Source organism: Chinchilla lanigera, unplaced genomic scaffold, assembly GCF_000276665.1.
Source record: "Chinchilla lanigera isolate Chin_1 unplaced genomic scaffold, ChiLan1.0 scaffold00097, whole genome shotgun sequence".
NCBI lineage: Eukaryota > Metazoa > Chordata > Mammalia > Rodentia > Chinchillidae > Chinchilla > Chinchilla lanigera.
The window spans coordinates 1231963-1258045 of record NW_004955498.1 but is presented as its reverse complement, the minus strand read 5'-3'; the positions used below and the strand labels follow the sequence as shown (position 1 = coordinate 1258045).

Here is a 26083-nt window from a genome sequence, read left to right as displayed (position 1 = left end):
TGAATTTAGGCAATGTCTTCCATGTCTCCATCACTGCTGGAAGCTGGGGGGAGGGGCTGAATCAGAGCACTTGTGTCTGATCATCCAATCACTGAATGAAGTATGGCAGAAGTGTAACACTGCTAGAATTTGTAGGAATGAGATCGGCTAGTGTAACCTCTTCATTTTAGAGAGGATGCCCCACTGAGGAAATGACTGAGTCAGAGTCATACAAAATTAGAACCAAAACAACATGGGGAGCTCACTCTGACCACTTCCCTTCCAGTGTGGGAAGCAGGTTCTGTGCTGGGCAATATCTGAAGCCTTGGTGAACTCGACCCGCATCCCCTCCTACTCGGGCCTCCCCCGCCCTTCCCACACACTCTTGGGAGCCACCTGAATGCAAGAAAGGTCAGAAGCATCTGGGACCCCGCCTTGCCACCACTCACCAGCACAGGAGCTAAACTGAGTACTGGGGATCTTCAGACTTTCTCTGGGCCACTCACACATAATCTAAACAGTGAGACTGCACTACAGGGAGTCTCTGGTTCTTCCAAAATGACAAAATGAAGGAGCAAAATGCAATCCCAGACCTCCACACCACCCAAAACAAGTCCAGTAGGCATCAACACAGAACAGCCTGGAAGTCATACACCTGAAATTTCTGAAATGATAGCAACTGAAGTAAATAAACAACTTCATCAGGCCATAGAAGACATTAGATCAGAAATAATGTCTCAGGTGAGAAAAGAAATGACAACAATAATGAAAGACATGTTCAGCATATCCAAAGATGACATAGACAAGAAAATAGAACAGCATAGACAACTCAATGAAACCTTCAGGGAACAATATAGAAAAGAACTAGAAGGTATGAAGCAGATGCAAACAGATATCTAGGAACTTAAAAATTCCATTGAAAGCTTGCAAAACCACCTGAACGAAGCTGAACATAGACTTTCAGACCTTGAGGACAGCATTGCCACCAATGAATGTGAAAGGAGGGATCTCTTAAAAACAAGAAGGAACCAGGAAATCACAATTCAACAACTGCAAGACGAAGCAAAGAGAAACCATGTCAGATAAATAGGTATTAATGAAACAGCAGGTGTCAACACAAATGACTGAAAAAGACTATTTGCAGAAATAATAGCAGAAAATTTCCCAGGCATGGTAAAAGAATTGGACATTCACATAAGTGAAGCATATAGAACTCCAGTCAATCATAACCAAAATAAATCTACCCCCAGACATATAGTGATCAAGATCCTAGAAAATCAACAAAAGCTCAGAATATTAAAAGCTGTCACACAAAAGAAAGAGATCACCTATAAAGGAAAGCCTATCAGAATCATGGCAAACTTCTCAACACAAGCCATCAAGGCAAGAAGAGCTTGGAGTGAAGTACTTCAGGTACTGAAAGAAAACAACTTCCAACCCAGATTGATATATCCTGCAAAGCTATCTTTCAAATTTAATGGAGAAATAAAATATTTTCATGATAAACAACAACTGAAGAAATTCATGAGTGCCAAAGAAATCCTACAAAGAGTACTAAAAGATATATGAGAAAGATATAAAACAGACTGCAACTTCAAGAACCACAACAGAAAGGAACCAACAAGCAGAGCAAGCAATTAAACAGAGGGAAACAGGAGCATCCAACAGCAGGAAAATAGTATGACAAAGATAAGCCACTACATATCCATTATAACCATCAATGTAAATGGTCTCAATGCACCAACCAAAAGAAGCAGACTTGCAGAGTGGATTAGGAAACAAAATCCAACTATATGCTGTATACAAGAAACACATTTAACTCAAAAGGAAATTCATAGACTGAAAATTAAAGGATGGAAGACAATACTCCATGTGACAGGAACCCAGAAAAAAGCAGGTGTAGCTATTTGGTTTGCAGACAACATGAACTTCAATCCAAGAACAATCAAGAGATAAAGAAGGTCATTTCACACTTGTGAAGGGGACGCTTCAAGACGAAGAAATAACAATCATAAACATCTATACACCAAATATAGGAGCACCCAGCTATATAAGAAAAATTCTAACAGACATGAAAAATGAAATAAGTAGCAACACAATCATAACAGGGGACTTTAACACACCATTGTCAAAAAGAGATACATCTACTACGAAAAAAATTGGGAAAGAAATAACAGAACTTAACGTGCAAACATATGGACTCAGTAGACCTTTACAGAGTGTTCTACCCAGCAGCGTCAGAATACACATTCTTCTCAGCTGCACATGGGACGTTCTCTAAAATAGACCATACACTAGTACATAGAACATGTTTAAGTAAATATAAAGGAATTGAAATTATCCCATGTGTACTATCAGACCATAGTGCAAGGAAGTGGGAAATTAATGACAAAAGAAAACACAGAAACTCCATAAACACTTGAAAATTAAATACCATCCTCCTGAACAACCAATGGGTCACAGATGAAATCAAAGTAGAGATTAAACACTATTTACAAACAAACAAAAATGGAAATACAGCCTACAGGAACCTGTGGGATGCAATGAAAGCAGTCCTCAGAGGGAAATTTAGAGGTGAACTCCCACCTCAGGAAAACAGAATAAGAACAAATAAACAATCTTTTGCTGCACCTTAAGTTCCTAGAAAAAGAAAAGCAAGTCAAACCCAGAGCCCAAAGAAGGCAGGAAATTATAAACCTCAGAGCAGAAATTAACACAATGGAGACTAAAAATCAATAGAAAGAATTAATGAATCAAAGAGTTGGTTCTTTGAAAGAATAAATCAAATAGATAAACCCCTAGCCAACCTTACCAAAAAAGGAAAGAAAAAACTGAAATAAATGCAATAAGGAATGAAAGGGGTGAAAACACTACAGATCCTGAAGAAATTCAGATCATCAATACATACTTTGAAAATCTTTACTTTCATAGGATGGAATATAGAGAGGAAATGGACAGATTTCTAGATACATATGAATTACCAAAGCTGAGTGAAGAAGATATAAAAATCCTGAATAACTCAATATCAGCCAGTGAAATTGAAAAAGTAATTAAAAGCTTGCCAATGAAGAAAAGCCCAGGTCCTGGTGGATTCACAGCTGAATTCTACAAGCAATTTCAGGAAGACTTAACACAGATTCTTCTCAAACGCTTTAATGAAATTGAAAGGTAAGGAATTCTCCCCAACTTATTCCTGGAGGCAAGTATTAGTCTGATACAAAAACCAGAGAAAGACCCAACCAAGAAAGAGAACTACAGACCAATCTCCCTAATGAATATAGATTTAAAAATTCTCAATAAAATACTAGCAAGCAGAACACAACAAGTCATCAAGAAGATTATACACCACAACCAAGTGGGATTCATATAGGAATGCAGGGATGGTTCAATATATGCAAATCAATCAATGTAATACACCACATCAATAGAGCCAAGGACAAAAATCACATGATCATCTCCATTGATGGAGAAAAAGCCTTCGATAAAGTCTAACACTCATTCATGTTGAAAACCCTACAGAAAATAGGAAGAGATGGCCTTTACCTCAAGTTGATCAAAGCAATCTGTGATAAATCAACACCTAACATCATACTAAATGGTCAAAAATTGAAAGCTTTCACTTTAAGATCAGGAACAAGACAAGGATGTCCAGTGTCACCACTCCTATTCAATATACTTCTGGAAATATTGGCTAGAGCAATTAGACAAAAGAGAGAAATATAAGGAATAAGGATAGGAAAAGAAGAAGTGAAATTGTCATTCTTCACAGATGACCTGATGCTCTACATAGAAGACCAAAAACTCCACCAAAGGGCTGATGGATTTAATAACCAAATTTAGTAGCAAAGCTGGATACAAAGTGAACACTCAAAAGTCAATAGCATTCCTGTACACAAGTAACAAACAGACTGAGAGAGAAATTAGGGAAACAACCCCTTTCACAGTAGCATCTAAAAAGATGAAATACTAAGGAATCAATCTAAGAAAAGAAGTAAAAGACCTCTATACAGTGAAAATTATAGCACTCTGAAAGAAGAGATCAAAGAGGATATCAGAAAACAGAAAGATATTCCTTGCTCATGGATAGGAAGAACCAACACTATGAAAATGGCCATACTCTCAAACTTGTTGTACAGATTCAATGCAATCCCAATTAAAATACCATTAGTATACCTTACAGACCTAGAGAAAGCACTCAAAAAGTTCATCTGGAACCAGAAGAGGCCTAGGATAATAAAAGCAATCTTGGGAAGCAAAAGAAAGGCAGGAGGTATCACAATTCCTGACTTGAAATTATATTACAAAGCTACTGTGATAAAATCAGCATGGTACTGGCACAACAACAGACCTGAAGACCCATGGAACAGACTAGAAGATACAGATACAACTACAAACACACTCAGTCACCTTATCTTCGACAAAGGGGCCAAACATGTTCAGTGGAAGGAAGATAGCTCTTTAGTAAATGGTGTTGGAAAAACTGGCTTTCCACATGCCGAAGACTAAAACTAGACCTGTGTCTTTCATCATGCACTATATTAAAGTCAAAATGGATCAAAGATCTAAATATTAAAACAGACACACTAAATTTATTGGAAGAGAAAGTAGGTAAAAATCTTGATGACATTGGGGTAGGCAGAGAGTTCATGAACAAAAACCAAACTGCACGGGAAATACTTCAAAGAATCAACAACTGGGATCTCATCTTCTTGAAAAGTTTTTTGCACATCTAAAGAAATCACCAATGAAGTAAAAAGAAAACCCAAGAATTGGGAAAAAATTTTAGCCAACTGCCTCTCAGACGAAGGACTTCTATCTAGGATATATAAAGAATTGAAAAAAATCAGGCCTCCCAAATTCAAAGACCCAATCCAAAAATGGGCAGATGAGATGAATACACACTTCTCTAATGAAGAGATACTAATGTCAAATAAATACATGAAAAAATGTTCAACATCATTAGTCATTCAAGAAACGCAAATTAAAACAACACTGAGATTCCATCTCACCCCAGAAAGAATGTGTATCATCAAGAAATCAGGCAATAACAAATTCTGGAGAGGCTGTGGGGAGAAAAGAACCCTACTCCACTACTGGTGGAAGTGTACATTGGTGAAACCATTGTGGAAATCAATTTGGAGATGCCTCACAAAACAAGGATTAGAAGTCCCATTTAACCCAGCTATTCCCCTTCTGGGTATTTTCCCAGAAGAATTAAAGACATCATACCACAGCGATATATGTGCACCCCTGTTTATAGCAGCACAATTTGTGATAGCTAAATCTTGGAAACAACCCAGATGCCCATCCACTGAGGAATGGATAAAGAAAGTCGTGGTATTTTTATACAATGGAGTATTACTGAGCTATTAAAAAGATAAACTCAAGGCTTTTGTAGGTAAATGGATGCAACTAGAGACCATACTCATAAGTGAAATAAATCAGACCCATACGTGTAAACAGCATATTGTCTCCTTGGTGTAGGAACCTGAAAGACTAGGTAAAACTCAAAACGTGCACTAGATGATAGGAAAGGAAAAAATTGCTCAAAGGAAGGAACGACTGGGATGAGGGAAAGAACTAAAAATGAAGAAGGAAGGAAAACATATATGAATAGCTGTGATGACTGTATTGCTGTTGTCTGATGGTGTATTGAAATGAACAGTTAATTCTCACAATTTTTTATGTTTTCATTGACTTTGTGTGCTTGTGTCTGGTGGTCTGAGCAACTGATTTGAAGGTAACAATATACAATGGAATTACAATGGTGAACTCCTACCATTTTGTCTAACGAAACACTGTATTACCTCTAATGTTTTATTGAAGAATTATTTTCTTATCCTATAATGGTTTGAGCAGTCTTTCATTCTTCCATCTGATAATCTGAGCAATGTATTTGAGGACAGTGATATGTAATGTAACAACCACTGTTGACTTGTATTATTTTGTCTTGTGACCCTGTATCACTTTGAATGTTTTTCTTTGATTTGTTTATGTTCGTAATACTGGTATGCTGCTACTATTCTATTTTTTTGTTTGTTTGTGTCTCATGTACTACTCTCTTTAAAATAAAAAAAAAACCCTCCACTTTCATCTATTGTCACAACTGAAAGATATCAGTTGCTGTCCATTATTACAGATGGAATAGCCCCTGCTTGACAAATACTGCCACTCTGTGAAAAGCTCCTCCTTCATACAATACTTGATTGGCTTAGAGTACTGTAATATAATGCTATTTGTTTATCTCAGGTCTGTAAGCAATAGTATCACAAAAGCTTTATGGGCAAGCTGAACCATAAGCTGAAAAGAAAATATTAGCTTTAAGGTCAGGTTCAGAGAGAGAAAGTTAATCTGAATGTTTGGGCAGGAGAGGCCAGCTAGAAATAGAGCTGTAAACAACTGAATAATATATGACTTTTCTCTGCCAAGAAATACAAATTAGTAGTAGAAAGTTACAGAAAGAAGTCAAAAGTGAGATTAGCAAAATATGCTTTGAGTAAATGAAGAAAATATAAGCTAGAACGGAATCCAAATAAAGATTTTGAAGACAAGTGAAGAAATCTTGAGAAAATATATATACCTTTTGGGTGTGATATGGAGAAGATCGAGTGATACTGGTTCATGAGAAAAAAAGGGACATCTAGGCATACAGACTATGACCCAGTGGTACTTAGCAACGGGTCACCTTCTTCTTGTGGGGGAAATAACACATAATTCATAATTTTCCTTATACTAAACATAATTCTTAGTTTCCCAACTGCAAAACTGATACAGGCTCTCCAATGGCATGGTGGTAGGAATTCAAAGACCTGAAAGATAATTTAGCTCTATTTTCATTTTAAGACACAAAACCAGCAATCCAATGGATTTGGACCCTCATGTAGTAATTACTCTACTATACCATGCTATAGCCTCCAGCAAACTGAAAATGAAATGCTTACATGAATTTTAGAGCTTTTCATTCTACTTTTTGAACTTGAAACAAATGGCTCTAACAGCTCCTGCTAACTTGAACAAAATGCAATAATTGAACCCAAAGTTTTAACCTTCTCCTTCCCCTTCATCACAAATCGAAGTGCAAGCTTTGGGAGAACATGGCCAATCATGCAATATTTTCATCCAACAAATAACAATAGAAGTATCAACAGAAAACTGTCCAGTAACTATTGTTAAAGAGTCTATTTTAATATATAAAAAGATTGATAACGGAATCTTGACTGTGCTGGATTAAAGGGTAAGAAGTGACAGTCACGTACAGGTACAAATTCCCTATGATGAATGTTATCATTATGTATATTTAAAATGTAGCAGTAAGAAAAAAAGAGAAGAAAAAGTTGAAAAATGTCATTATCAACTAAAAAATAAAAAAGTGAACTCTAATAGATTTTTATTTGCACTGCTCACTTATTTTTACAAAAAATTCCATGATGGATTTTATTCATTTTTTAAACAAGTGAGGAAAATATGGCAGTACTAGAAAAACCAATTTTAATATTCTCATATGTACCAATCCTTTGAACTTGTCAAAAATTATGAACTTCATGGTAGGGCCGCTCTTCAGCCCAAATGTTCAACCTCCAACATACTCTTAATTTGCTTTAATACAAAGCACACTATTTCTAAATTCCACAAAGCTAATGTGTTCAACCTTCAACGTACTCTTAATGTGCCTTAATAAAAAACACACTATGTCTAAGTTCCAAATAGCTAAATGTAGGACTGATAGAATAACTAAATAAGTGGGGGGCATGTGCATAAGCACACACAAGCCTTCAAACAGAATTGTGCATAAGAGATTCTGAGGTAGTATTTACCCTTTCTTGGACGAACAATTATTTTCCTAGGTCTTTGATTTTTCCAACATCTATGAGAGCATGCCGTTTCTTTCTTCAATGCCTACAGTATATGGATCCCACCGCAAGCCACTTGTAAAAACTCAAGAGTCCATTCTTACAAGAACTCTTGCCTATTCAGTTGGGGTGACCTAATTTACAGCTAAACATTTTCTCATTGGTCAGGGGCTAGTGTTTTCACTAGACCACATGTGACTTTAAAAAAGTCAAAGTATTTTTTTCCTGGTATAAGTTTACTCATCTGCCAAATATCTAAATGATCTTGCAGGGTTTTTCCCATCGTCACATCTGGCTCACTGTACACACTCAAACCGGTTGAAGGCACACAAAAATACAAATGCACAAAGCTTATCATGGGAAATCAGCTTGACCACATGCGATTTGGCAGACATTACACTTCACTGCCCCTATTATTTATGGGTGCCTTTGGGAACGAGGTTCTCGTTGGTCGATACTGAGCTAGGATTAAAAGAAAAATGTATTTTCTAAAATGCTTTTAGTAAACATCTGCAAAATCATGGCAATGGCCATCCTAAGCCAAGTATGGTCTGTCTTCAGTAGCTACTGTCTGTGTCATCTCTTGATTCACTGAGGAAAGATGGCACAGGAGCTATTGTTATGTAGTTTAAAAAAAAGGGCAAAGTTATGAATCTGCATGGGCTAGGTATGGAGTCCCGGCTCCATGCTTCACTGCTTGCTTTTGGAAAGATGGCAAATGACTCTGCCTCTCAGAGTAGCTAAAAAGCTACCTCAGCCATCACAGCCCTAACAGGGTGCCAAGCACACAGTATTTGCCTAGTAACTTCGTCCCTTCCTCCTTCAGTTTTCAATGGCGAGTATCACACCGCTGCCTTTGTTGTTTCTCCTTCCAAGCTGAGCCAAACTCCTAAGCTATAATCTTACAAGAGCTCAAGTGCAAGGGAAAAGAAGTGCCAACCAGAGGGAGGTCATCCAGAGATGGTACTAAAGACAGAGAACATGCAAAGCAAATGATTCACCACCTTCCCATTGTAAGCCGAAAGTGACCTCGGATGTCCCCACTTCAGGGACAAAGAGCCACAGCACTTATTCTGTCACTAGGCTTCTGGTCCCATGGTAATCCATGGAAAAATATTGAATAGCCTTTCTGAAAATAGCTCTATTGTTGGAACTGAGGTCACCACATGAAAATAGCTGGGTAGATTTTGGTCTCCTTCTGTCAGATTATAGACCACATGCTATATAACCTGCTTGTTTGGTCTCCCCAAACAAATTAGTATTTGGTCAGGCCCACTGTCAAATTAAGACTTTTAACTCTGCTTGGTGAGACTTTATGAAAGCCACAATTTCCAAGTGCTAATTATATCCACTCATGGGTTTTGCATCTACAGATACATTAACCCAATGGCAGCACTGCAAAGGAAAAAACCGACAGGCATGAAAAAAGAAATCATAGACTTTCAGGTGGTATGGCTTTTGTTTTGACAAAATATGTGTTGTTTTGCTCACCAGTAGTGTTTTAATTTATTTTCTTTTGCATAAAAGTCCCTTTGTAGTCTCCATGGCAGGCATCATGGATAAGAGTACCAAGCGCCACTTGCAGAATACTTGCACCGATTCTTAGATAGATAAAAAAACTGATCCCAGTATGTCAGAAGAATGAATGAGTTGAATGAATAAACACACAAAAGAAATAAAAGCTATAGTAGACATAACATTTTGTGCAGACAAATTCTACAGTGTTTAGTACCTAGTATAACAGTGGTTTTGCCGTGGAGTTGTATTACAGGTCTTTTAATAGATAAATAAATGATAATTTTGCCCATCCACAACCAAATGCTTTTAATAAATAATGCCAACTAGAAGGAAGTGTCTTTCATGAATAGTCAAAATCACTGATTTCTTACTATTTCATTAACAAGAAAAATAGTGAACCCCACCTCCAGATAAAACCTTGCAGGTAAAATACTAATTATTGCAGTTGATTAAGGATGACCATAGTCAGTGATGGAAAGAAAACTGTATCCTTAATCAGAGTCATTGATAAAGTTTTGACTAAAGATCAAATAATTCTGAAGCTTGTGCTATTTATATACAAGGAAAAGAAAACCACTACCATGTCATTCAGTACTGTGTGAATACGTGAATGGACTGCTGGGTTTTTGGATTTTTCTTGCCTCACCTGACAGGTAATTAACCTGAACCACGATGAGCCCTCTGCTCATAATACACTTCTTGTATCAAGCAGAAGTGGAGTACCTCCTTTGGCTCTCCTAGCAGTGCTGACAGGCTGAAGGCACAGGAAGTAGGCAGTCCCACACTATATGAGGAGATACGGAAGCTTGGAAGGCTCAAGTGTCTTACCCAAAAACTACAGAAATTTTTTAAAACAGCAAACTTTGGGTATTCTACATTTGAAGGCAATACTTTTTAAACTCTTCCTTTCTAAAAATAAATAGACTTCTAACTTTTTCCAAGAGGATTTGCAGAGAAATGATAAATGTTTGAGGAGATGGAAATGCTAATCACCCTGATTTAATCATTGCATATTGTGCGTATTGAAGTAACACACTGTATGCTATAAATATGGTAAGTATCATTTGTCAATTAAAAAGAAAAAGATCACTAGCTAATATTGCCTTGCATGATTTTATAGTTTTATACATAATAATATACTGAAAATAACCTTGTACACTTGTTATTTCTTTTGCTCCAAATTGTATTTGTGAGATTTGTTTCTGTGCTGACTCAAGTAGCTCTAGTTAATTCATTTTACTTCATCAGTTTTGTGAATAGGTAGTGGGTGTTTTGTTTGTAATTGTTCATCATAGAATTATGTATATTACTTTACAATCTTTTTAGATGTCTTCCTGAGAAGTATGACAGTTTCTGTGGATATATTCCCAGGACCACAGTTTCAGGGTAAAAGGTAAGCAGATCTTTAATATTACTAGCCATTGCCAATGTAGCAGGTCCTTTAAATGAAAAGGTTCATAGTTTTTAGTCCCAATGATGTAACTTTTAAACCTTTTAAAAACTTGAGCAACTCATCTCAAGTGCTACCTTATCCTGTTACTTCTGAGAAAAGCTGGATACTGCACTCTGAAGGACAAGGCTTGTTATTAGGTGCTTAAGAACAGGGTAGAAAAAGTGAAAGTGCAGTCAGACATGAAGTCAGAGCCAGCTCCGCACTCTGGCAGACTCAATCTTCCCACTCATATGAATGAACTACAATCGATTCAAATGCTAACACCTTGGTTTAGGTCCTTTGAGATTGGTCCTTCACCAAGACCAGCTCAAAATGGCTCATGCCACCTGGTTCAATGCTACCAGTGCCTGACGTGTACACACATAAAGTGAGGCTCTTCTCCATAAACCATTCTAATGTAACTGGATGCAAGTTCTTTGGTGTCTTTTGGGGTTGGATCAAGAGCCTTCCAATCTTCCAAATTTTCTCACATAGCATGGGACTACCTACTTCCTGTTCCTCCAGGTTGTCAGCACTGCTAGGAGATCCAAAGGGGGTACTGCACTTCTGCTTGAGATAAGATGTGTATTACGAGCAAAGGGCTCATAGGGGTTCAGGTTAATTACCTGTCAGTTGAGGCAGGAAGAATCAAAAAACCCAGGGAGATGCAGGTCACTGAAAGAAATGGATGCTGCATCTTAAGGGGTTCTCACTGCAATGACTTACAGGAAAGGGGTGATCTGAGACAGAAGCCTCTGGATTCTTGCCTGGATGTGTTCATAGACTCTCCTTGGCTACTAAGCTTATCATCCTAAAATAAAGTGCTTCAGTGTCTGGCCTGTTAGCAGCTTAAATGGAGCTCCTCTGTTCTGTAGCTTGGTTTCCAGAGACCACATCACCATCAGAAAGCCGCATTTCTTGGCAATGGGAAGTTTCCAAGTGAACTGAACTGGCTCAATGTCTTTGGCTCAATGTCTTGGGGAATTGGTTTTAAGCTCCAGAAATGGTTCTACTTGTTTGTTTTCTGCTAAGAGAACTGACATCCATCGTCGGCTTTGGGTGTTTTGTTTTTTTAAGCACTATTAATACTGGCCAATTCCCCAGACATTTGGAAAACCATAATTCTGACCATATCAACACACAACACATGTACCTCTCATGAATGTGCATACTTGTCTTGTTTGGTTCAGGGCGGTAGAGTAGACTGGCTCCATGAATGAAAATGTCGCCCAAATCTTCTCCTAACTCAATCAACTTACTTCTTTAACTCTCTAAAATTACCTGAGGTCACTCAGCAAAGGCATTTGGTTTTGAAAGTTTCCATCAGCATTCAGAAAAATAACAAACCTTATTTCAGTGACTGAGCCTTTAGGAAAAGGGCAAAGGACACTGCCAAATTCTGATACATTCCTGGGTTTCTATTGTCTCCTACAGACAGACAGCAGACAGACAGACTCATCCTGTAGGAATATTTCAGCATTTGGAACAACCTTGTAGCTGGTAGAAGGCAGCATTCAATCTGTTGCAAAATTCCACATACTTTGGATATTGCATTTGTTTTACAAAATAGAGATTTGTCAGGCCGGGGATGTAGCTCAGTGGCACAGCACCTGCCTGGCAAGTGCAAGGTCCTGAGTTTGATTCCCTGTACAAAAAAAAAATCATGCATAAAATAGAGATTTGTGAATTAAATGAAAAAAGATCAGCTTGAAAAAAAGAACAAAAGGGAGGCCACCCAAGATTATTGCTTAAACAAATGTTGTCACCCTTTTATTACTTTGAGTGTTTCTTTGTATTTAAAATATTTAGCATTTGGGTATGTAGACTTTTCAGAAGATCATGAAGCACATTAGAAGTATTAGAAATCTTATTAATGATTATTTCTTGCCAAGAATATGCCAGTACTCACACAGATGCATAAAGCATTCCTAAGAGGCAATTACCATTTGTGGCAAGAATTATTAGCCCTATTTTATGGCTGGTAAAAATGAAACCTAAAGATGCTAAGCAATTTGCTCAATCCATACAACGGCTGTGACATAGGCAAAGCAAAGTGAAGAGTTGAAACAATTATCTGGACAACTCAAGCCAATAAAAGCAAGTGATTGAGAGTGAAGTTCTTCTCCCATCCCCCTACATTAGCCAGATCATTCTCTGCATTGATTAAATTCTCTGCATAATTGTTTTAATGCCCCCTGCAAGCCCCTGTTGTCCCTCACCTGAACTATAGCAACAGCTCCTAACCCATCTGTCTTCTTGTCACCCCCATTCACCCTTTACCCCAGAATTCAAACAAAGCCTGAATATACTATTTTCTTCTTCACATGCTCATAGTCAACAGCAAGCAAACCCACCCCCCTTTTCATAAATTTAAAAAGAAAAGAACTCCTGCTGTATGGCATTTAGACTTTCCATCATCTATTCTAACCAGCCTCATCTACTTTTCTTTCCACTAATTTTTATGGCATATGTTTGCAATACATAATAATTGTCATCACCTTAGGGAACTGGTCTATACACATACAGTATCTTCATCATTTTTACTTCCGCTTACCCTCCCTGTCCTCTGCTCTTCCTCTATCCCAGACTGCCTTCCCATTTCCATAGTTAGACTTGTCTCTTTTGACATTCTCCCCTATTTCATTCCTTCAATGAATAAAAATATCTTTTCTCTGTGTTCCATTAATCAATATCAATCTTACCCTTCCAGGCTGAGTTGGAATAGTAGCACTTTTAGCATTCTTCCTTTGGCTCCTGTAGTCAGATTGGAGCATAGGCTTTTCACTTACTCAAGATATCCCTTAAAGTTCCCTATCTGCTATGTAGATAATTTTGTTTGTTTACATTTCTGTTCTTGCTCCTTTTCTCTTTTTTGTTCCAGTAGCGGGAATCGAACTCAACCTTGCGCTTGCCAGGCCCGTGCTGTGCCACTGAGCTAAATCCCCAGCCCCCTTTGCTCCTCTTCTGATTCACCTCCTGAGGCTGTAAAGTCCTGGCAGGCAAAGAAAATGTTGCATTCATCTCAGTGTTTCATACACATTCTGATGGCTAGTGTAAGTGCATAGAAAGTACGAAACATATAAAAACCACATACAGAGACAGAACCAAAGAGAGAGACACACAAATCAGAATAACCAAGCTTCTCAAGTCATTAGAACCTACTTCATTCTGGAATCTGAAAACTGTTTTAATGAATAAAATACTTACTTGAATGAATAAAATACCTATTTTGTTGCCCTTAGTCCCAAAGGGAAAATATATTCTGTAAGCTATATAATAAATTTTATGATATCTGTCCATTCTCAACTGATTTATTTACTTAGTGGATACTATTTCCTATTGATCAGATCTCTACATCTGTATGGAACTACACTTAGACTTACTTTGGAGAAAGGTACTTAGAAGTTACTATCAAAGAGTATTTCACAATTGGATCTGCACTTATAAGCACACTATTAAAATATGCTTTAATGTGACCAGAGCATTTTCAAACATCTGGCATATTCATCTGAAAAAATAATTAGTTTTCAATAAAAGTTGCTTTTTATTACTCAGAAAAAGTTCTCCAGTGACTTTTAAGGATCTGCCAAGTAAAATTTCAAAATGAAAAGAGAGTATCCCTGCTGGCCGGTGGCCAAGTGGAATGAAAGACAAACACGCCGATTTGTGCCAACTCTGAGACACGCTTTGCCCAGGCAACATGGGGAAGTACCCGCCTGGGTTTAATGTTACAGAAACCCACCCAGCGTGCTCTCCGGCCCTACAGAAAACTGTCTGTTGGGCCTGTGCTCTATGGACTGTGCCAGTTTTATCCCCTCTCTTCTTGCAGACAGAAAATGAAAGTGGGTTCAGGAGACTGCAGAGATTCCCTTATCAAGAAGCCAGTCCCAGGGAAGGCTAAAGCTTAGAGAGCTGTTGCTAAATAGTCTAACAAAAGGGGAAAAAAACTTCAAAGTAAACCTGAGGATGTCATGCAAGCAGCTCTTCTCTGAATGAGAATCATATGCTGCTACTGCTCTTAGCTGGTTACGCACTGCCAGGGGATGACCTAGTTTTTCTCTCTGAGTATCCTCTGGTAAGCCTTTCGAGGTTTCAATTCTGCAACATCTTCCCTGTTCCAGGGGCTCTGAAGTGCTCTTCTACCAAAACCAGCAACACCAGCAATTACCCAAAACATCAAAATACAACCTCTTTTTAGAGGACTCGGTTGATCCTTGAATCAAAATAGTGATGAGTGACTGCAATGCAAACATTAGCCTTCAGACACTACGAGGCTATTAAAATGCTAGCAAGTCTCCATGCACGTTTTCTTTGATACCAAAAGCTGTCCCCTGCTGAAACAAGGTGAGAGACTGAGTGTTCCAAAGCGAGCCTAGTGCTAAGGCCAGAAAACCTACAGAACGGAAGACCCAGATACTGGCATTGAAGTCCATGTTTTGCTGTATTTTGCTCAATGTGATCTTGAGCACGTCCCATGCTCCTTCATTTATTTATTTACTGGCTTATGAAGCGGGAAAGAGAATACCAATCTCAGAACACAGTCATGAGAAGCAATGGGACTCTGTTTTGTAAACTGTAAAGTGCTGCATCATTATTGATCCCCTCCCCCCTTTCTTCATTAATCTTTGCTTCCAAAAATTCTAATGTAGAACCTGATTTCCCATTTAAGAGGCTGCAATTTAGCATTCGTAGTCATTTGGGTCAGAAGCAATCATTTCTCCAGAGTGCTATGGTGGAAGCACAAAATGCACAATTGGTAATCGAGGCTGATTTGGGAACTCTGACCTGCTCCCCCAGGGCTTAAAGGGTCCCTTTTATGGTTCTGTTTGTCTACTACTATATTTTATTGCTAAATGGATCCTGAACTTTGCTAAATATTTGTGTTTGAAGTTGAGGTCAAAATAGCTCAATTTTTATAGGATGGAGTTAATAAAATGAGGTGAAAAAGATTATCTCTCCATCCCAATAAACTATTAGCAGTTAGGTAATTCCAGCCAGATAAGTTCTAAAAGAAAGGAGCAGAACACTATTACTTATACTTAAATAAGGTCAATGCGTATAAGTCATCATTATTAATTTTAAATAAATACATAAACAAGTCCCTTGACCTGATTGTAAAGCATTATCCCTGCTTTTCACTACTGGCTTACCATATCTTTTTGCAGGGGGACACCACACTGGGGGCTTAAACTGTACGTCTTGGGGTACCCTAACAGTGATAAACTCTGGACTTCCAGGGAGGACCACATGTGCCTTTGCGTGAGCCCTGGCTATCATGATACCACCTCAGCTGGGAAAGTTTTTGGTACAGCTGCCAAAATATGGACAGAGCTGTGGGATGCCTAAATTGATACTCAGGCCAGGTTAAAGAAAAAGCTTCACACAGAAACTTAAGGAGGAAGTCAGCTGGTTTTCTCAGCTAAATCTTTGGGATTGATGGGATTTGTTTTAACTAGCTAAATCCAGGACTCCTAAAAGACATATTGAAAATCAATACTGCAGATTGGTCTCCCTCTGCCCAAGCAGGTCCAATTGATACTGATTGGACTCCAAAGATGATTTGACTAAGAGACAAAGGGATGCGCTGCAGAAGAGCTAATACTACACAGATGTCCTGGGACTGCTCTCATTCAAAGCCTGCCTCACAAGTTTGGCCCTGGGCTGGAATTCTGAATGCTTGACTGGGAAACAGTTCCGTACACTGATAACAAACTTGCCCTAAGAGGTAAGGCTGTTTTGTCCACCTTGGGATCTGAAAATGGGCTTTCTTTCTGGGAATCTGAAATTTTGGCAGTTGCTGGTCAGACTGGGCCTATGTAACCACACCCTAGTAGAAACCTTGGGTATTAAGTCTCAAATGGGTTTCCCAGGGCAGAAACATTTCAGCACTTTAGCAACTTCTGGGTAAGCCGGGCTCTGTTGCCCCTCAAGGCAGGGAGAAAAAGGAAACCTGTAATTGGATTTGTCCAGTCTCTGCCTGATGTGCCTTGTCCTCTACTGATTTGGTTATGTCCCTTTATTTTTTGTTATGGCTTATGTCTTGATGCCCCCCCAAACCTCATGCAGTCATGGGGAGGGCTTCTAGAGTTTATGGTTGATTCATGGGTGTGAGTGCTACACCCCGCCACAGGTAGTTTGCATATAATATAAGGGAGGGAAAGAGGCTGTTTGCTGCTGCCTCCTCCCCTTGTGCTTTTGTTGCTTTTGCTGTCTTCCGCTGCCATGAACAGTTGCCCTCTGCCTTGGAGCCAGCTGATTATGGACTGAAACCTCCACCAACTGTGAGCTAAATAAGCCTTTCCTTCCTTAATTCTGGGTGTTGGGTATTTTGTCTCAGCAATAAGAGAAAAGTAACCAAGACATTGTTCTATCATTGTGTCTCTGTAATAAAGTTGGCTGAGCTTGACTATATGTTAAATCCTGTAAGTCCTTCTTGCAGATCAATAAATTATCAGTGGTTTTGGATGTCCCTGAAACAATCCCTGTGCAAACTTTACTGAGAACAATTGGCATATTCCCCTTCAGGCAGTATATGTTTCATATATAAAATACATCCAAAAATAGAAAATCATTCTGACTCCCTGCTAGCTCTTCAATATAGTCTAAAGGACACCCTTGGATTTTAAGAAGCCAGGAATGCAGACTAAAGTGGTCCAGCTAGTCTATCCACAAAGGTCTCAATAATTACAAGCAAAATAAGTCCGAGTTATTTGTGTTTTTACAACTAGTTGACTTTGGTGGAAAAAAATCAATTAGAGATGACAGGTGTCTATAGACAAATCCTCTGAAATATCACAAAGACAGAAAGAAATATACAAGTGCAATAAATGATGATTTGTATTGAATAAGGAAAAACCTGTGAAAGAAGAAAATAGGAAAAGGAAATCATGTACTGAAAGTGTATTAAAGAAGAATTCTGACAGAGAAGTAAAACTTCTCTGCAGGCACTCACCATTATTTGCTGAGCTCAGTCATCTTGGGACCTGAGTTCCATTTCTGCTTGCCCAGGAGGTCAGAAGGAATGTCCTTTACAACAGTGTGTTAAATACTTGAAGTTCTCCTAGAGGCCACTGGAGTCTGCTTTAATTCCATGCTTTATGGAAGAGGGGATGGTCTTCTATTGGAGTATGATCTTCCAGACCCAGAACCTGTACCCATAAATCCTCACAAGAGAGCCTCAGAACTCCTTCTTCCTCCAGGAAACCATACTGGATGGAGGACAATATCTGGGTGGAAGAGCTGACCTGCTGTGACCATGTGGGGGTAACAGTGCTCCTAAGTTCCCCAGAGTAGGCTTTGGAACTGGCTTCCCTATCCTTCACCCCACTTTTGAGGGATTCTCCTGGGACTGATGGGGTCATGCTTGAGTGGCTGGAGTGGTTTCCTTCAGGTCTTTGACCTTCTAAGGGTTTGTCATGCCGACCTTAAATTCAGCAATTGGAGCGGGCTGATGTCTCCTTCTGACTCAAGCTTCTTCCTGTGCCTGATGCTGTCTCTTTCTCTACTTCACGGAAAACTACCACGGTGTCTAACCATTAACCGGGGCCAGAATTATGACACTTAGCAGTGACCTGCTGGATACAAAACTTGGCTACCAGTAACAATAACCGAGTTTTATATGCTGTGCTAATTACTGCCATTGCTGTTGCCTCTCTGACTCCCATTGCTGTTCCATTGTCACTATACAGCCTGGTCTTAGTAGCTTCACCATTGTTCCCCAAACAACGCAGTCATTGTGTACTGCAAACCTGTACTAATAAATATTTTAAAAAACAAAAAATAAAGGACAACAAAGAAAGGACCCAAACAGTAGCTTTACCCCTGTTCCAACTTTAATGGAACATCTTACTCTCGAACTTTGTACACAGGAGAAAGATGATCTTCTCTCCCTGGGTGTAGTTAGTAAGGTTTGGAGAACTGTCTTCAAATCTAGGTGGCATCACTTGTCAATTTTGTGGACTTCATCAGACCATTAAATATCTCTATTACTCAGGTCCTTCATTTGTAAAACCAGATAGTAAAACCGCTCAGGGAAGTTTGTTAGAAAGTTAAGGACAATATAGGTAAAGCACGTGGCCTAATAAATTACTCATCAAATACTGTCAGTAAACAAGAGTGGCTGTCAATAAAAAGCTATGTGGGTAATGTTATTATCTTTCTAAAAATTTTACATTGTCACTCACATAATGAAGATGCGAATTATGGAATCATTCTGAGATGTGGTGACAGTGTAAGTGAAACTCGTGCTCCCAGCGAAGGAGCAAAGCAGAGGATCTTGGGTCATTAGATACCACATATAAAACTGGGGTTCATGTGTTACCATGGTCTAGCTGTGGGAAGACTTTAGTTATGAAGCTGGCTAAAGAGCAGAAGCGCAGAGCCCTCACTAACAAAACGACCCTCCTTAAATGTTATACTGGATGATACTGTGAATGCAAAAGCACATGAAAATCATGAGCAGTTGGGATATTTTCATTTGCTTCTGTCCATATTCCAGGATGATTTCCAGTGAGTGTTTTGTTTGCTAGAAATAAGGCACGAGGAAGTGGCCAACCTTGGTAGGGACTTGCTCCACCTTATCAGGCATATGCTTGGCAATTAGCACAACTGTATAATTAACACAAGAAACGCTGCCCCGTTTTCATGCCTCAACCACCATCACCAAAAAGGAAAGTTATCACACATGAATGCAATTTTGGTTACAAAATAACAAAGGACAGGTGACAGACCCAGCAGGAAGGCCTCTTTTTCATTTTCCTGTGGCCACAAATCAGACATTTTGGGCTCACAGCAGGACAGGCTCCACTGGCAGTAATTGGCACCATCTGTAGCTGTCAGAGCACTGGCTGGCATTCCAGCATTTCATCTTCCAGTCAAGGCATTCATCACTAGTCCAAAACTCAGCCAGCTGACACTGAAAGATTAACTTGCATTGATTTGCTTGGCTAAACTCGCCTGAGCTTCAGTTGCTACTGAGCATTCCTGTTTAATAGCCATCCTCACCTATCACAAGATGTTTACAAGGTGATTGTCTACTCGGCCTTTTAACTCCCCATCTTCTGTGTAATGTATGCTCAATAATTAGACTTTGAGAAAAGGTGAATTAAAATAGAGCAAAGTGAGCACTCTATGTGATCTCCGCCAGATCCCCACAAACGCCAGGCCTTGGGGCTATAATTAGAAAGTTAGCTCCCTTATCTCTCAGTTGCATTCAAGTCCTCTTTGTCACAGTGTTTGTAGGTGATAGAGATGCTTCTACCTGCACTTTTGCCAGATGACATTAGGGGGTCAATTGTCTCGGGGGTAACTCCCAGGGCATGAGCTTGGCCTGCCTGCTGCCCTTCGACTGCCATGCTAGGAATACTTCTTGGCCTCCAGCCCTGGGCCAGGCCCAGCACTCCGCATGGGGCTATGGAGAGGCGTAAGCCACAGGCCTTCTCAAACACTCACTGAGTGGCAGTGTGGAAAAGCACATTAATCAGCAATTGCAGGGCATGGTGTTGCCTGACAGGTAGAAGATTGACTGTAGCTCTATACTCATGAAGCTGGAGCACCTATCCCGGCCAGAAGGCAGGTCCAGGCAGGTACTAGTTGTGCAGTAAAGGTTCAAGAAGACCCAAAAAGACAGAGAACTGAAAGAAGGGACGTGGGCCTATGCCTAGGGAAATGGTGCCTGGAGAGAAGGGGAAGGCGCTTGAGGCCTCTGCACTAAATCTAAGGAGTTTGCATTTCATGTGCAAGTGTTGGACAATCATTAGAAGAATATTGACAGGGGATTGACATACACAGACTTGCAGTAGTACAGAGAATGATACAGGAAGTAGAGAAACAAGTTAGAAAGTAATCGTAGCCTCGTTTCAGCAGCAGGCGTGCAGGGAGAGGCCACCTTGACATGCTGTGCAGATTGACCGAAAGAACAGTAGTCAGAGTGCCTCACTGAAGGCGCTGCAGGCAGAAAGCCCACGCTGTGTCTCAGCCTGGGTGCTGGTAACCTGTTCTTTAGGTAGGGACATAAGGCAAATGAGTCCGTGTGACCCCAATCAGCAGAAGGCCAGCTACTTCGACCACCACACTCACTCACCAGGACATCCTAGTTACTTACTGTACGAAGTCTTGGTCTTCTCTTTCTAAACCTCACTTTCTGTGATTTCTCTGACTTCAAAGCTGTCATTCCATGGCCTTGCCACCAGTCCTTCGGGTTGAAGCTTAGCACCTAGCACACACTAAAATATTAATCAGCTACGGACTGAATTCTCCCCCAAAAGACATGAGAAGTCCTAACCTCCAGCACCTGGGAATATGACCACAATTGAGAATGGAACCATTAAACATATGATGACTGATGTGAAGCTGAGGTTATACTGAAGTAGAACAGACTTTTAATCCAGTATGACTAGTGTCCTACAAAGCAGAATATCCAGACACAGCACACACAGGAGACATATCATCACCAATGACAGAGGTGGAGACTCAAGTGCCGCAGCTGCAAACAAGCAGCACCAGGGCCTACCAATTTTTCTTCTGGGAGAAGTAGAGGAGGCTCCTCCCACAGGGGCTTCAGAGGGATTATGGCTGGGCCAGCCCAAAGACTCCGGACTTCCAACCTGCAGAAATGTGTGGTAATACATTCCTATTATTTAAGCCACCTGCTTCTTTGGTACTTTGTCACAGCAGCCCCAGCAAACTTCTGAGTCAAAACAACTCAAATCATGCTTCCTCTAGATGCTTCCTCTGTTTCCTCGGTCTGAGCTTCTTCATCCTAAGAAATCGGAGAACACTCACCTCATAGTCCTTTGCTCCACTTCACTGCTGGCCCTAGCTTGATGGTGCCATCTTACTGACAGACTGACAGACAATCTATCCAGTGGGACAATACTACCAACTACTTCCGCTTATCAAGTGACTCCATGCACTAAGCTAAGCACTGACTCGTATCATTCTGTGTTCTCTTTCCAGTGACTTTTAAAGGCATTGGTTGTAATTGAGACACAATACCACCACAAGGCAGGGCCTAATATTACATCAATTTTACAAGCAAGGAAACTGAGGCTCAGAGAACGACTTTGCCTGATGTCACATGACAAATAAGCTGTAAAGTGAGATGAGTTCTACTCCAAAGTATGTGTTCTTTACCAAGATGCTTGAGATTTTTTTAGCTTTGCCCAATTTCGTTCAGTTTTATGTTGCTTTGCATAAAAGTTTCCTTCATATCTTGGAATGTCTTGTTTTGATTGTGAAATGCACACTCAGAAAAAAGTTGTCCTGCACCTGGTCAGATAAATTCTCTACGCATAGATAACATGCTTAAGCCTATACAGGCAGGAGGCAGTTAGACATGTAGTAAACCCTGGCGGATTGGAATCAACCCAGCCTCTTGAGACAAGAAAAGTATTCCAGGGTGCAGAGGGAGGTAAAATATTACTGGGATATAGATATAGATATTCAATAGACATATATCTGTCTTTTTTCCTTCTGAACATACTTGAAAACATACATTTCAAAGGAATGATACTAAATCCATTTCAGAAAAAAAAAACCACAACTCTCAGGACTTGCCTTGGAAAGCAAAGCAAGTGATAAATTGCAAGTCTCACTTAAATTGCCACCCTCTTACTTGACAATGTAAATAAAATGTTCTGTGAATGAAGATATAGACGACAGAATAGCATGACAAATATCTGTCTATATAGTTATTATCAAAATACTACTAACAAATATGCTTCTGCCATCTTTTCAGGAGTAACTGATGGCAATTTTAGTGTTTAATTTTGTATATGAGATAAGAAGCACAGAAGAATAACACGTGTGTTGCTCTTTCAACCACCGCCGCCATTGTTACTCATAATGCACATTTATGGACTATCCACCATAAGTACTGATAAGCCCAAAGGAGGTAAATCAAGAAAGAACTGGTAAGATGTACAGGCAAAGGGCTGAATATACTTATGTGTATGCATAAATGGTTGATGAAAGAAAGGAGAGAGGAGGGGAGGAAGGGAGGGAGGGAGAAAGAGAAAGAAGGAAGAAGGGAGAGGAAAGGAAAGGAAAGGAAAGGAAAGGAAAGGAAAGGAAAGGAAAGGAAAGGAAAGGAAAGGAAAGGAAAAACAAAAAGTAGAAGGAAATTAGGCACCTGCCTATCTTTACTTTCCAGAACTGCTGCAAACTCACCATGGGCACTGTTCTGGGTGCTAATAAAAAAATGAGTTGGTATCACTTTAACTGTGTTTGTTTTTGTTTTGTTTTTAATCTTCCTTTATACATTCTTTGTTTTAAATAGTATTTTTTTATCCCTGAGTACTCAAAGTCTCAATTGCCCAGTGGTCATAGTCAAGTCAAAGGCACTGTAAACAATTCTTTGGAGACAGCCTTTAAAAACACAGTTGGCTGGTTAATCCATTCATTCCTTCAAGCCTGACTGTGCACCTCTCCTCTGTACAGGTCTTGCCAGTGCCAGAAGCACATAAGTAGAGTTAGTAGAAACATATTTATATGTACAGAAACACACCCCGATTCCATACAGAGAAAGCAAAAAAGGCTTTAGGTTTTCCAAAAAACAAATTTATATCTGATGGCTAATGGTAACACTTTACATTTATATAAACAAGTTGTACTTTTCAAAGCATTTTACCTCACCGATTCATATGCTGGAGCAGCGAGGTAGGAAGTGAAGGTGTTGGTATCTCTTGCTTGAGGATAAAGAACATGTAGCTCTAGGGTTAAGTACCTCATCAAAGTTCTACTGATTGTAAATACAAGGACGCAGCCTTAAATGTATGCTCCTATTCTTAGACCTACCACTTTTCCCAGTTCTTCTCATTACTTCACTTCATTTTGTAATTATCTCTCTACAGGAAACAATGATCTTACGCCCATTTTATGGCATCGGAGGCAACCTGAGAATAGAAGACTTGATGAGGATCCATGATTATGTTTTCTTCAAAAGCCTCAGAGGACAGGGCAACACGATCTCTCTCCAAATAAATTCAGTTTTCTTTTACATAACTCTCTAGTTTATTCAGACATAGAGACTCACTAAAATAATATGCCTTTTAAATGCCTGGTAATGCTAGCCTTTCTTTGTTGATGCTACCGAAGGTTGGTGCATGTCCCCTTACATAATAGGAGGTGCTGCTAAGAAAGACCTGTAACTCATACTATGTTAAATGATCTAAAGGACTGTGCCATTGAAAGGAATCCTCTACTCAGAAGAGGATATGCTGTGATTACATTATTGGGTCCAGAGAGTATTAGAAATGATTGTCTACCCCTCGTTCTTTCTCTTGTTTTTCACTGCTGCCACAGCCATCAGCACTGCCACTCTCGGGCAGAGAAATGGCTTGGGTCAATTGTAGGGAGTAGTCTCTACAATAGCAGATGAATGAGGACTAGCAACCATAAATACTGAGAATCCTACAGGGGAAAATCAAGAAAGAATTGTAAGACTGCCTACTGATGCCATGGCCCCTCTGTCACTCACTTCCAGGCAGACTGGCTCTTTCCTGTCTTTTGAATGCACCTGGCAAGATCCCTCCTTGAGGGGCCTTTTGGTGGCCACCCCCTTTACAGTGAATGACCATCTGTTGGGTTGCAGTGCACATGGCAACTTCCCAGTGATGCCCTGCCTCAACATTGCCCCTAAGCTACATGCTGAAAATCCTCTCTTCTGCTTTGCTTCTACTAACTTCAGGCAATATCCCAAAACATAAAAAGTGTCTAATTCAGTGGCACTAGGTACATTCACAAAGTTGTGTGATTATCACTATTGTCCAGTTCCAGAACTTTTTAATTATATCACAGGAGAGTCCGACCTAGTAAATTATTAGTCTCCATTTCCTTCTGCTAACCCCTGTAACATCCATGTTACAGCACTTCATTTCTTTTTGTGACTGAATAATTTATAGTTCTACTGTATAGATAGACCACATTTCATGCATCTATTCTTCCACTGATGGAGACTTGGGATATTGTCACTTTTAGCTATTATGAATAATGCTGGCATGAACATCTGTGTACAAGTTTCTGTGAGGACATATATTTTCAGTTTGCTTGGATGTATATTGAGGAGAAAGACAGTTGAGTCATATGGTGTCTTTAACTATTTGTAGAACTATGAGCCTATTTTCCCTCTCAACATACCATGTTCCTTGTCTGTCTCCTTTCTCTAAAATATAAGTTCCACAAGGGCAAGAATTTGTTTTATTTCATGATTTCCCAGGTCAAAATAGTGTCTGGCACACAGGAGTAGCCAGTGACTATTTGTGATTGAAAGAAGGGAGAGGTTGATCTCAGCACGCAGTGTGGAGCAGGAAGGGATGAACAGGAGGGAGTGATGTCCAAGAGAGAGGTTCCCTGTACTTAGCAATCCTGCCCTGCATTCAATTCCATTGCCAAAAAAGATTATAGCAAAGCCATTCACAGTGACCTCGGAAAAGCACCAGCTTGCCACGCTACACACCATGGTAAAATACACATAGAATCAGTAAAGGCTAACTCTTCTCTCCAAAAGACCGATCATTCAGCTAGGAATAAGAAATTAAGAAAGGGAAGAAATTCACCTTAACCAACTGGAATTCTGATTCTATAGAAAAAGATCTGTTTCAAATGAAATTGAATGGTCAGAAGTTTGCCTTTTTGACACTTCCCTGGGGACGTTAGGAGTGGTCCAGAAATACATTAATTGCAGCTGTGTTTCTAAGGGGAAAATGAAACAACTTCAATGTTCGTCAATGTGGGGTTAATGCAATAAACAGTGCATTATATAGCAAGGAAGTCTGAAGCTGTTCAAAGGACCAGGTTATAGCTAACAGAGTCCCACAATAGGTAGCTAACTGAAAAAAAGCAACCACTTCTGTAAAAATGACCTATGCAAAATATCATCACGCATTTTGTTATGGACACACACATAAACAGAGAAGGAGAAGAGAGAGACAGAGAGAAGAAAAAAAGACAAGGAAGAGGAGGAGGAGGGGAGGAAGAAGAAGAGAAGGAAGAGGAAGAGAGAGGGAAAAAGGAGAAATAATATCTGAAAGGCCTCAAATTCATTGCAGTTTTTATCTATAAGAGCAGAAAGGAAAATATTTCAGGCAGAAATAAAGGGTACCTAGGGCCTCTCCATAATGTCCATGTTTAAGAATAGTGTCTTCATGTATTCCTTGTGTAATCAAAATACTTTTAAATGTATAGGGTCATCATTTCTTGTGGGGAGATCAGAAAAGACGACTGTAGTCAAACTTTTGGGCCTCTAGAAAAACCGACTGCAAGGTAGTTGTATTTGAACTTGGCTTCATCCCTGCTGGAATTCTTT

At 39.6% G+C, this 26083-nt stretch overlaps 1 protein-coding gene across 1 annotated transcript in view; it reads right to left on the bottom strand.

The window, feature by feature from the left end:
- The window catches only part of Aff2 (AF4/FMR2 family, member 2), a 484709-nt gene that overhangs the window by 238986 nt on the left and 219640 nt on the right, over positions 1 to 26083 (bottom strand). The window lies entirely within an intron of this gene.